General features: G+C 31.6%; 1 protein-coding gene and 1 long non-coding RNA gene across 15 annotated transcripts in view; both read left to right on the forward strand.

Moving 5' to 3' along the window:
* The window catches only part of LOC105146324 (uncharacterized), a 104,738-nt gene that overhangs the window by 39,222 nt on the left and 52,301 nt on the right, over nucleotides 1–13,215 (forward strand). For 7 of the 14 annotated variants that reach the window (XR_015544540.1, XR_015544541.1, XR_015544548.1 and 4 more), the window contains exon 1: nucleotides 3,979–3,993. The exons of 2 other annotated variants lie outside the window; for them this stretch is intronic. The gene's annotated coding sequence lies outside the window, so the exon portion shown is untranslated. Of the gene's footprint in view, nucleotides 1–3,349; nucleotides 3,994–7,137; nucleotides 7,755–13,215 lie in introns of those variants that run through there. 5 more of the 14 variants (XM_087404461.1, XR_015544538.1, XR_015544544.1 and 2 more) reach the window with 5 other exon arrangements.
* Nucleotides 7,751–12,456, forward strand: LOC147910186 (uncharacterized). The gene is made up of 2 exons (XR_015544553.1): nucleotides 7,751–11,977; nucleotides 12,106–12,456. It is a non-coding gene; the product is annotated as an uncharacterized LOC147910186 (long non-coding RNA).

The raw sequence follows: 13,215 nt of genomic DNA on the forward strand, positions 1-13,215 counted from the left end.
TTTTCTTTATGCATATGATTATGCGACTATGCAAGTTTGTGTGGAATGGCCCTTACATCTTGTATTTTTACACCATGATATTGGCCCGAGAGTCTTCAATAACAGGCAACACACGACACATATGCTTGTTTAATGTTTTTTTTTGCTGGATTACTAATTGGATTAGATTGGATTGGATTCTTGCTGGCACTGTCAACATCGCAGCCAATACGATGGTAAGATTTTAATGCAGGTGGCAATCCAGCAGGAAAACAAGTATCGCGTATTATCTTTTTTAAGTAAGGCCTCGTTTCCACTGAGCGCATTATACGTTGTGTCGTGAAAGAGGGAAAGAAAAAGATTATGGGTGCTTTCCATTTGGTGACACACATCGATTCAGGTTTTATCTTTGTCACTCTTTCAATGTCAAGAAGGATAGAACGATGCTTGTGTCAACTTGTGATCAAACGGAAAGCACCCTTTGTGTATGTACACTCACCGACTAAGGCCAATATTATATGCGTCCGTTTTTTATCGTACGATGAATTTTTCAAGCGTGTTAATTGGCTGCAAGACAGAGAAGATCTCGGACCTCTTTGTCCTACATCGACAGAAAAATTTGTTGTATGAAAAAACGGATGCATGTAATATTGGTCTAAAAGATTGCAACACTTTTTTTAATGAGTTTCGGAATGCAATTTGTTCACCGAGCGATTGGTTCTTACTTATGGATCCGTAAATAAAAACCAATCGCACGGTGAGTAGGCTGCATTCCAAAAATCATAAAAAAATCTGTTGCAACCTTTTAATCGGTGAGTGTACACAGATGAGATATTTTAGGGTGTAGTCGAGTTGTCACTACGAATGCTTCGAAGCATTTGATTAACTAATCGGAAGAAAGAATTTTCCAAACTTCTCCGAGAAAGATTTTATTCTATAAGCTATAGAGTTTATTCTATAGAGTACGTTACATGGACTATATATTTTGAATAACATTTTCCTCGGAGAGGAAGTTTTGGAACGTAGCTTTGATTGATTACTTGTGACGACGCGACGCATGACGCACTCAGTGGAAACGAGGTCTAAAGCCGGAAAAATTTGTTATCTCCTGTTGCTTTTCATTGTGTTTCCGGTTTAAGAATCGGTTAAATCCAACTTTCCAAACTTTCTACATCCTATAGGGTGCGTTCCTTATGCAGTTACTGCCGCAGATGTCGTTCGTTTACTCCACCTGCGAAGGCAACTGCAGCGCAATTTGTCGTTCGTTTACGCAAAGATGTATATCATCTGTGCAACTATCTCAGAGATCCCTATTCAGAATGTTTTGCTCGCAATCTGTCGCTATTACGTAAACAAACGACAAACTGCTCTGCAGCTTCGCTCTCGTCTTCGTAGATTGGATATCTTGCTTGTTCGTAATATCGCCAGATAACAGCTTAGCTCCTATGTTTTGAAAAGAAACTAATTTAAAAATCTAGGGAAATACTATAGTATATGTTATGTATACTTATAATATTTTTCTAGAATTTCATACACAGTTCTTTTCAATAATAGAGGCCCTGTATATTACTGAAAATGAATTTTATTAAAATAAAATAAAAAGAAGAACTTGTGAAAGTCTTAGTAAAAATTAAATTAAATATTTGTAAAATATTTATTGCTTTTATATCGATAAAATTTAATATCTTGATAAAAGTATAATCTTTTATATAGTCTAAAAATATTATGTTTTAATTATTTGTAAAGTCTCGATGGATTTCCAATTAATTACGACCTTCTCTTTATTTATACTGTGAACAATTCTCAGCTTCGTCTAATTTTCTATTAGAAAATATCCAATACGATACCGAGCAGCTGTTTATGCAGGATATCAATCATGAAGCTTTATCCCTAAGATAGAAAGTGAAAAATGAAAATTTTAGCTATTGAAGTTAATAGAAAAATTTTTCATTTTTTACTTTTCACTTTTCCTATGAAAAAAGTTTCATGATTGGCACCCAGAGGTCGTTCGGTAAATTTAGGTCACGTGACTAGCAACTGAGAAAGCAGTGGAGCAATGGAGCTATCCAACTAGCGATTCGTAAATGAATTTGTACCTGTAGTTTGCATTCTGCAACAGTGTAACTTATAATTAAGGTACGTTAAGTTAATTTCTAGTTTTGTGATCGCGTTTGAATCTGTGATCCGCGTTCTGCATCTTAAGATTTAACCCCTTCAGATTCAGCATACATTGTAATATTTATCATATTTGAAGACATTGTTTGTTGAAATTATTTAATTCTATCGACATCTAATGTAAGTAAATGTTCACGCCCCTCATCTTCAATTTCAATTCTCATTTGATGCGTTTTTTGCATGAAACAAAAGAATCTGACAGTAAAATGTTGTGCCTAAGTCCCGCGAATCGAGATATTAAGCATTAAAGTTGACGACGATAGAGGTTAGGAAATATGTCGCCCTCCCCGTCCTCCTTTGTCGAAGGGCGCATACTTCTACAACTGTTGCACGTGACTTTCTACGCGAAGCCACTTTTACTCCACCCTTTCTCTCTGTTAAGGAGTACATGACATTAACTTCTATAGTTGTCAACTTTAACGCTAATATCTCAATTCGCGGCACATTTTACTGCCAGATTCTTTTGTTGCATTGAAATTGAAGATGAGGGATGTCTTTTAAACAAATATCTCGATTGTATATGATAATGTAGGTATACGCCAGTGAAAATTTTTCTCGTAATTTTTATACGAATTGAAACATTTTTCAAAAATATTCGGAAAGTTTACATTTTCTCTCAGAATTTTTTATACAAGTCAATTCTGAAATATTCTAAAATTTTTCATTCCATAATTTAAAAAAAGTATTTTTAATATACGAAAAATTCTGAGGAAAGATGCAGATTTTTTGAGAATTGTTCCAATTCGTATAAAAAAAATATGAGAAAATTATAAAATTATATAGAAATTCTGAAAAATTATATGAAAAGTTCGAAGGAAAATTTTCACCAAGGTATGTTGGAAAAATTTTGAAAAAAATTGTTTAATATGAATTATTTATTTAAGTACGCATTGAACTAAATTAAAAAAAATTTTTTTAACATAGTTCTAATAAAATCAGATCTGAAGTGGTTAACATAGTTTGGCCCGATGTGATGTCGCGCCGTAAGGGCTATCGCAAACAAAATTTCTGTTAATAGTAACCTAGTAAAAAGTGAACTTAAGTCGATGAGTCAATCAGGATACTGTTTTAGATCCATGTAATCTGACGAAAATAGAAATACCAATAAACTTATTTCAATCAGTTGAAATTTGTCTTACGGATAAGTTTATTGCTATTTCTATTTCTGTCAGATTACGTAGAACAAAAACAATATCCTGATTGGCTCATCGGCTTAAGTTTTTTACGCTTACTATTACGGAATTTTATTTGCGATAGCCTTAAAGTCTTATTGTGTAAAGATTAGAATTCGACCAATCAGGTGATCGATTGTGTATCTCGAAATGAGATGAAAATTATAGAAGTGAACAAATTCATTAGAATATTCATAATTTAATTGGTCAATATCCAATGAATTGTTCACTTTTGTAATTTCACCTCATTTCAAGATACACGATTTCCTGTTAATTTTAATTTCGTTCTAATTGAAACTGAATTGACTGCATTCTAATCCTCAATTTCAATGCCTAATGTGACATGCATTATGACACGATCATAATGTTGTTATATACATCATAACGTAATCTGGGCCAACATCACATCGTGCAAACACAGTATTTACCGTGATATTGTCAACGTTCGTGTTGTCCAAGGGTGATATTTCATTTGTGCATTTTTGTCGCACGACAAATTTTTCAAGCCTGTTGATTGACTATAGGATAGAGAGATCTGAGGATCTCTCTGTTCTGTACTGTTTGTTGTACGACAAAAAACGTATAAATGAAGTAGCACTCCAACGTTTGATATCGGGCAACGCAGTCGACAAATCTCCCTGGGCAGTTGAGACAGATTCAGCGAATGGTGAGTTAATTAATGTTTTATGGCTATAATGTAGACAATATTTTTCCTTGATGTCATGACGTTAGCTATTATTTACCAATTTTATGAAAAGTTTTAAATCTGAAAGAGAATATATGTGACCAACAAATATGGTCCAACAAATTTAATTAATCGTGGATAATGAATAAGAAAATGGTGTTTGGGTTTGAATGAAGTAATGAAAAGTTTCATGTACATTATATGATGCTCTTGGATTAAATTTTTAAGATAGTTAATTTCTTGTAAACTTATTTTCTTCTTATAAATTTAGTGGACAATATTATACAGTAATAAATAGAATTCCCACTTTGACACTAGATTTAATTAAATCGCCCATAAATAATGTAAAATAAGTGACAAAAGCATGCATTTCAGCAGAGGACATTATTACCATTCGTTTTTTAAAGTAATTAATATTTATTATTGGGATTGAATTATCAATATCAACACCATTGTGATAATCAAAGTATTTTATTCGATTGCTCAAAGTATTTATATGAAAATATATTATTTTTCATCAAATAATTTGAAATTTGATATCCATTTCATATCTACATATTCTCTCCATCAAATCGTGCATTACATCACAACGTTACGTTTATCATATTATGATTAGAAGGAAGAATATTCCACACACAATCTTCTTTTATTCCGTGAGACTTATTAAGATGAAATCACACGATGCTCGATTTCTTGAATGATAAGCATGCACGCATGTATGTATGTATGCATGCATGCATACATGCATGCTGCTATACTTGCTTTGATGCATACAGTTTGACGTTAGATAAATAACTATGAAATTAGCAATCATTTCTTTTGATTGATGCATGCAAGGAAATAAGCTATGAAGTAATCCATAATAAATATAAAAATGTATACAGCGCTCGATGTATGAACGAATTCTAACATACATCAGAACAGGCATGATTGTATGCATGCTATCATTCAAGAAATCGAGCATTATGTGATTCCATCTTTACTCAAACGTTATAATTAGATGGATTTCGAATTGTATGCTCTGGTTCATTGATCATTTTCTTTGTTTCACTATTATTTGAAAAGCATACACGACAAAAGTGTGTTGAGGGAAAAACTTTCTTGAAAATCTTTTAAAGGATTAATATCTAAATTATCATCTAGCAAAAATGGCGCTGTAAAGTAAATTTGTTTTAGTCCCTCGTCAGTAAGTAGCGATTCCTTGAGCTTCTAAATGTAATAATTCACTTATGAAAGGCGAAAAACAATACTTTTCCAAAAGTTACGTTTGAAAAGCAATTTTTTTATTATAATATGTAGTAAATTATTTCCAATATGTAGAAAAAATAATACATATTTATCATAGAAATAAATATCTATTGTTTATTTTCGTCACAATTAAAAAAAGGAAACTCTAACTCGCGGATCTCGCGAGACTCTACATCCGCCGGCGGAAGGTTAAAGCTAGATATTCATTAGATCGCGAATATGTTTTGAAAAATATTGCGATTTATAAAAGTTTAGGAAATTCTACACAATCTGCTCGAACTGGAAAATGTATTGATTCACAAAAAATATTAAAAAGGGCGAGAATCGCCTTGACCAAACTGGCGCTTTCCACTGACTGGAAAATTTCATTTTATATTGTCAATAAATTCAATGTAAAATATGCTTTCGGTGTTCTAATTCAATATTTTTAAATTCCATTTTGCAGTCACGAATAAGTTAATTAATAAACGAAAATGTAGAAAACGTATATTTTGCAAAGATCATATGAATACGTTAACAAACGAGGAAGTAGGTGGAAAACGCACATTTTTATTAACGAAAATTCAAATATAATGATAGGATCTTCGAAATAAAAAAATATCTAAAATATTCAACGTAGCAAATAAAGCAAATGAGAAATCTGTAAATTTTATCCCTTTCCATACAATATCGTTCTTTCACCTCCTTGTTTATATAAGTGTCGCGTAAATCTCGTTTTTGTCATTAGAAAGAGAAGTAGCGAGTGTAAAGAGGGCGGTATCATCCCTTGTGAAAGCCAATCGAGGAAGCGCGCTCGGAACTGCCACAGCGAGTGAGCCGGTGGGGTGAAGGACTCCCCGTTTATAATTATCATCTGATGGGGTGCTCCTAAAAAAAATTTTGCTCCTAAAATAAAATTTTTGTAATACTCTTAAGACTTTACTTTCGTCAGATTATGTAGATCTAAGTAATATCCTGATTGACTCATCGACTTAAGTTCACGTCTTAAGGTTATTACAAAAATTTTATCTACAGGGCTACGTTCAGAATCCGTTACCCGGGTGATAATTATAAACGGAACACGGAGGCCCTTCATCCAGCTCACCAGTATCTAATTGGCTTACGTTCACATCTTAAGGTTACTACAGAAATTTTTTCTGCACTTTTTTCTTTCTATAATCCGAAACGATACGTACTACAGAGGGGTTTTCAAAGCCATAAAATATTAATATCTAAATTTAATGACATATTTCGACAAATTCGATTAAATATCGATTTTGCCACAGCTATTGACAGAATCTCTCTATTTTTAACAAGTAATCATGCAAAACAAATTCAGATGAATTTAAGATGAATTTACAATCAGTATTATTTTCAAAACAAAAAATACAATGGAATAATGAATTGTAAGTTATATAACAAATCTTACTTAAGGAAAAGTTATAAAATTAAAAAAAATATCCTCGTTTATCTAAAGATTAATGTTTAAAATCAAACTCATGAAATTATTTTCTCACATTATTCTCATTTGTACTATTATAGTTTTTTCTTAATTAAATACCTAGCAGTCATATAAGAAATAATCTCGGTTTACAAATATCAACATTAATCGCAATAATACAATAATCCAATAGAAAATCAACGCCTTCTTAATCAAAACAAACATTTTCCGGGACTTGTTTATTTCCGAATGTTCTCGAAACTATAAAAACAACGTACGTGCTTTTTCTTTCTTGTAACTATAAACAACGTAATATCGGAACGTATCGCTCAAAATATTCGTCGAAATTTTAATTGGCTAAGTAGTTAATCATTATTTGCAAACATAGTTTGGGTAAAACTCCATTATTGTCAATGACCTATTGTTAAATGATTTATGTTTAAATAATAAAAAACAAATTAATATATTTTAAGATTTATAAGATTTATTTCAAGTTTTGCTAACTAATTTGATTGGTAATCTATAATTTTATTTCGTAGCAGTGCAATCGTATTGTGTTGCGTCAGAAAATCGTTCTATCTATGGCCTCTTAAATTTTATTTAAAATTTACCACGCCAAATTATATTGCGGCTTGATATATTTCTTTTTCTAACGCGAGGGTGTTGGTGATTCGGACTCTTGTTCATTTTTTTTTTGTTATTGGTCGATACCGAAGTTTTATAGTCAGATGAGATTCGTGTTTAAGAATGCGTGCAAAGAAGTTTTCAACAATTCAACAATATTCAGCAGTGTCGTTCTCAAGAAGGCAAATATACCATTTGAAAATTACGGCGCCGCTTGGAACCTGTACAAATAAACGGCTATTACGTGCCATTATACGATAATCATGCTTGACGTCAAATATTATATGATTTCGCTACGTGAATCCGGGCTGTTTAAATTATTCGATTTGATTGAATGATGGCTACCGCTTTAAGTTAGCCGACAACTGCTTCAACGTAAATAAGACAGTACCCCATTCTGTATACCTACTATAAGAGTCGCCTCGTTATATAGGGTGTCCACTTGCTCATGGTGAGTCTTATGTTTTTATTATTTGTTTGTATACGTTGTGTATTCCCGGTAAAAAATTTGTCATGCATGAATATATACATATAAATATATATAAACATACATAAACATATATAAGTATTCATAAACATACATAATTTTATAGGAAATATGTTCTAAGTATGTTTATACATATTTGTATATATAATACTTATGCATGAAAAATTTTTTATCGGGAAATTTATATGTTAATTGCGCTAGTTCTTGCAAACGCTACGACCAAATTCATTACATCAATATTTTAAATACTATTCGTTTTTATTATTGTTTATATAAATAACGACGGATATCTAAAGTGTTGATACAGTTGATACACGTACATGTACTAATGGTTATAAAAGAAACTAGAATTTTAATTACGCTTTATAATTGTTCTATTTATATCAATTTTGAAAAACCTTCTCATAACGCAGTCGTTAATTCGTTTGGTTATCGATGCATTTATTATTTTTTAGTAATTAAATTATCTGTTAGGTAGATAAATAAAGATATGTTAAAACCATTACGAGCTAAGAAAGCGTTTTTTTCGCGTTTTTAACGCGAATGTATCCTATATATTCTCAATCATTTTGATCAAGTTCGAGCCTGCTGCGAGTCTCTGCGAATGCGCTTACGATAATGCATGCAATAAATTTCGGTCAGTTTTGTATTTACATGGTTCGTTCGCGCAAAGATGGAACATAAGTACCATCGGCATCGATGTACCGAACTATGAAATTGAAATCAGTATTTTTGGCAGAAAATGGAAGTAGTTGCTTGTAACTGCTGTTACTTTGTTTAACGTTGTATCTCGTTGTAATAACGTTGCAATTTGGTAATGACATTGCGAATTTTTTACAATGATACTGCAATTACTTCGAGACTGAGGTATTGAGCAAACCGCGTCAAGTGTCAATCTTTTATATTTGTGTGGGAATTGTAATAGGAGAAGGAATTCTTAGAAACACATTTGTAGAAGGGATACATTCATCCATTTTGGGTAAAAACATGTCTGGAAATCTGTATCACTTTGCATGTTTAACCCTATCACGCCATTGTTATTTTAGATTGCTTTCCCGGCTACATCAGTGTCTGTAAAAACTTTGCAACTTTATCACTATATCTCTGGACTAAACGTTTATTTCCCTCCCCCCCCCCCCCCTTAAAACGTGTGAACTTCGAAGTCAGACAAAGACAGATAAATATGAATCAGATAAATAACATTTTATTTTAAATTAATTACAATGTTTTTCAAAGAAATTTTATTGGAAAAATTCGCAAAAAATTATTGTACTTTGGATAAAAATTCTCAAATTTTTAAATTTAATGTTCAAACAAAAACCAGTAAGATTTTTTTAGTTGATCCTTTGGATTAATAAAAAAAATAGTAGATATGACTTGCTCAAAAAAGTATAATTATTTGAATTATCGAAAAATCGACATTTTTGAAAAATCTATACATATTATAAGTTTACAATTAATAAATAAAATTTTATTATTTAAGCAATATAAAATGATAGATAAAGGATTGTACATGTATAAATATTATTATAGTGTGTATAATTATGTTTATTAGGATTTAGTTTAGAGGATGATGTAACGCTCGTTTTAAAGCAATACATCCGCCCCGGCCAAGCCGGGCATCTCCAAAGACCGAGATTATAAAATTTCTACTATTTATTATATTGAAATAATTCTTTTTAATTCTACATTTTTGTGTACTTACTTTTATACTATCCGAAACTCAATAAACGTATATTTAATAAAAAATAAAGGAGTACCCAGAACGCCGAAAACTTACAAGCTAGCTCACGTGCGGATCCCAAGTATCCTCTTTGAACTTTCGTGCATTGTCATATCGAGAATAATGCAAAAAAAGAAAAATATCCTTGCAGGCTTATCTATGGACAGTTAAAGTTTTTTTTCAGCCTCTCTCAATCTGAATTTTCAAATTATATTATAAAAAAATTATAGTAATGTGAAAAATTGCATAGAGTACGTTGGACCCAAGAGTGGTTGGTTAGGGTTAATCCAGAACTTTGTCTTTTTATATGTATTATCTCTGAGAGTATGATGTATTATCTCTAATTTTCTAAAATATAGCTGCTCTGAATCAAGGATCATTATATTATTCCGGTCCATGTTCTGATTATAATCCAGTTTATGGTGAGATATTATAGACATTGTGTTTTCAGGCTTTCTAATATCTAATATCTGATTTGTGTTCCTTACGAGTGTTCAACTTTCTTTTGGTTTGCCTGACATATGAAGACTCGCAATGAAGGCAATTAATTAATTTTGTACACGACATTCGTATGATCTTTCTTCTTTTTTATTTGTTATCTTTGCCAGTCTTAATAAACAAACTTAAATTGTTCATAGGTTTTTGGGCAATTCTGAAATTGAATTTTTTTTCATGGTTTTGAATTTTTCAGAAATGTTTTTCAGATAAGGAACAATAAAGAACTTTTCTTTTTCAATATTAGAATCAGAGATGATATTTTTATCATCTTTAATATTATCATAATTTTTTGTTTTGTAAGTGATTTGATCCTGTTGTTGATGGTGGAGAATAAAAATTCTAGAGAATATCCATTATTCAATAATGAATTAATTAGAACCGTAATATTTTTTTCGTGGAATCTTGGATGGGATAAAAATACAATTTGTCAAGTTGTCCAATGACGACTCCTTTTTTATGGGATGATTAGAATACAAATTTAATAAATGACTTGAAGTTGTCAATTTTTTTATATATATAAAAAATAATTCCTTCATCATCGATTGATAGTATTACAGCTAGGTAACTAATTCCTCTATTGTCGCTTCAACATATTTTAATTTTATTCTTTCATGGTACGAATTAAAGAATTCCTCTAGAATTCCTTCGAATTGTTCAGTAAGAGCTACTAGAATAATATTATCAAGATCTGATCAAATGGAACGAAAATAATAAAAAACACGTAGCAGAGCAATGCGTTGATTATTCTTTTATTACATTTGTTTTCTTTCACGAGGCAAACGTTTTGCTTCAACAAGAATCATCGCTAAAATGTCAATACGTCGCGCGAAAAAGAAAATAGCGCATGGCCCCTACAAGATAACATGTCGAGATACATGTTTGTGTAAACGACACATATGGCAGGAATTGGAAACGAAGTGGTTGCGTTTCGATGGCGTAGAACAGAGCTCTGCACGATTTGCATTTCTCAGTCGATTTTCGGCTTGGTTCCACCTCCTGCTATTCTTCTCACTTCATCATCTCGCGCGCAGTCTAAATGCCGCTCGACTTAGAAGCGTATAAGTAGCTCGTAGATATGAGGCCTATCTGCTTTGGGCGCTCACGCCGTTTATTTTATCTTTTTTTTTTGTTTATTACATAACTACAATCGAATGAAGCAACGCGCACAAGATTGAACGCGTTGCTTCATTCTATCTTAATTATATTCTAAGTGTTGAGCGACATGGCATTTGAATTATGCGCGGGATGATAAAATGAGAAGAGTAGCGGAAGGCAGAGCCGAGTCAAAATCACCGAGAAGTACAAATTGTGCCGAGCCCTGGCATAGAAATATTTTCCTAAGGCAAATAGTCTAAAATTACATAAATGGTTAATTTATTTTTTTTTCTCTTTTTTTTTCCTTTTTTTAGCACCTTTTTTTGGACTATCATCTTTCAAGCCACTATACTGTTTTATTTGATGCATCTGTCGTATTGATTGTTTAAATATTGATTGGCGACCAGTTATGTAGGCGGATGATAAAGAAATAAAAGCATAGAAATGTGTAAGTTATATGCGTAATATCATGCTGACTCGCGTCAGTCGAGTCTAATTAATTTCCTCAATAATAATAACGCAATGGATCTTTCTGAGTTATCATCGCCATTCTATCACACATTGTTCACGTGTGACGGGTTACATCTGAAGCCATTGCACTTACGTGTGACGTCTGCACAAACTAAGTCGTGTATTGTTAATGTATACACAGTGACGACAAATTTCGAACGCGGATAAAAAAGTATTTTTTTTTCCATTTTCTGTGTATATTTATTGTACAAAGTTTATAAAAATAATATTAAACCATAAAAATAATTATTTTAAAGTGCAGAAAGAGAGAGAGAGAGAGAGAGAGAGAGAGAGAGAGAGAGAGAGAGAGAGAAAGCATTTATCCTATCTTAAGGCTTGCCCTCTAGGAACATACAAATTGGTAGGTATAAATATATGTGAAGAAAGAACTCGTTAATTACAAGAGAATAACAAAAATGAAAGAAAGTAATAACAAAAATTGATAAAATATAAATAATAAAAATAGTAACAAAAGGTGATTAATTATAGAAATTTGACTGACTCGTGTGAACAACCAAACAGGACACTACAAAAGCAACCATTATTACGGTACAGCGTTTGCCATCGCAGATGATAATAGGGATTGTGTTTGAAAGAGACCGAGGATTCCCAATTCAAATAGGGAGTGAATTCTATAGGAAGGATTACACAGGCCGACAAAATTTAGAAAGGATCTTGTGCTTTGAACTTCGAAAGATGTTTCTGTAGAATTTTGATACGCTGAAAATCACTACGTTGTCTGTTTTTTTTTTATTACCCTACATTTTTTAAATAATCGTAAAAACAGTTTTTTTCGAAAGTAACTTTTTTATAAATTTTTTCCGACTAAACAAAAAATAATTTCGAGGTCTATTTTGTGGCATTTAACTTAGAAATGTTCCAATAATACTAAAAATATTTTTTCTCGATGCTTATAAAAATGTTTTGTGCAAACCGCAAACAAAAACCTTTAGAAAATTCGTAATAAGAGTGTAAGAGATGCGAGAAGCAGAGAGAAGAGGAGGGAGAGGAAGGAGAAGAGGGAAAGAGGGAGGAAGCGGAATAAAAAATAGAATATAAAAATAAGTTATCACTTTATATTTGTGAATTGTGTAAATTATAGTAATACAGAAATTAAAAGTAAATATATGTACGATGTTTTGAAAATCAAAGAATAATTAAAGATTCTTGAGATAAAAATTATAAACAATAAATGAAAATACGGGCAATTAAGAGCCTAAATTCGCAATAATTGCAGTGGTTATATTAACATATATTTCTCAGTGCAATATATACAATATATACATATGTAATAGATATCGAACGTTTCGACTTAACTCAAGCCATCTTCAGCAGTCTAGTATACTAAATTTTCTTGATAAATAATTCCAAACATCTTACGAGTAACCTCGTATAATACAACTTCCTTAATACAATTTAAATAGTCGCAAATCGAATGAAGATGGATTGAATTAAGTCGAAACGTTCGGTATTATATTAGGTGTTGGAATTAATTCGTAGCGTTTTTAATGAAAGAATGTTATTTATTTCACATGAGCATTAAAAAATACATTAATGAAAGTACTTCCCATCACTTGTAAAACGCTACGAATTAATTCC

The sequence above is a fragment of the Acromyrmex echinatior genome, chromosome 3, assembly GCF_024713525.1.
Source record: "Acromyrmex echinatior isolate Ae372 chromosome 3, ASM2471352v2, whole genome shotgun sequence".
NCBI classification, from domain to species: Eukaryota; Metazoa; Arthropoda; class Insecta; order Hymenoptera; family Formicidae; genus Acromyrmex; species Acromyrmex echinatior.